Raw genomic sequence first — 882 nt, 5'->3', positions numbered from 1 at the left:
GGCATGAGCCATCATGCTTAGCCACCTGTGCTTTCAAATGTTGAGATGTATGATAAGAGATTAAACTTAGGCTAAATCATCATAAGTGGTAGGGAGAAGAAAGACGTCAAGAAAGGAAGTACGTATCACAGAATAATGTTAAAATGTAACAGAATAATGTTAAAAACGATATGTGGGGTTAATTTTGAGATAGATTCATTATATTGATAATATTGATATAAATTCATTATTTATTTTGCAATCTACAAACTGAATTATTGGCTGGATCTATACAAGCCTATAATTTTAAATAGTGGATAAGTATTGGGCTTATTGTCAGAAGTGGAAAATGACTATTATAAAAATTGTTGTTAAAGAAATATAATGCTTTTAGTTTTTCATATTGTGCTGTTTTATATTTCCACCCTAAAAGGCACTGCAAACCTCCAGGAAGTCGATAAGCCTTCTATAGTTACTATCCTCAATAAGTCCGTCGGGCGGCTCCGGCCCGCCCGCCCGCGCGGGGACCCCGGCGCACCAGACCCCCGTGCAGCCCGCGCCCGTCCTCCCCTGGCTCGGCCGTGTTTTTTATGAATGAAAATGTGGTATGCAAATGAGAGCGATTCAAGAAAACGAAATGGCGGAGCCTAGGCCCCAGTGGGCTCCTGAGGGGACTGCGGGGCCAGCGGCGGGGCGGGAGTCACAGAGTCACCGTGCAGAAGCCCACGGCCCCGGGAGGCAGACGCGGGGGGGTGTCAGGTCTTCCGCTCCAGCCGCCTAGGATTTCGGGGGGGGTTGTAAGTCCTCAGAGAGGGAGCAGGGGCCGCCCCGAGGTCACCCGCGCGCCCTTGGCCCCCGCAGCGGCCACCAGCCAGCCGACCCTAGGCGTGCCCCCGCCGGCCC

The sequence above is a fragment of the Carlito syrichta genome, unplaced genomic scaffold, assembly GCF_000164805.1.
Source record: "Carlito syrichta isolate Samal-C Ts95f unplaced genomic scaffold, Tarsius_syrichta-2.0.1 Scaffold305873, whole genome shotgun sequence".
Taxonomy (NCBI): Eukaryota; Metazoa; Chordata; class Mammalia; order Primates; family Tarsiidae; genus Carlito; species Carlito syrichta.
The sequence above is the reverse complement of the archived record's forward strand: the minus strand, read 5'-3'. Positions refer to the sequence as shown.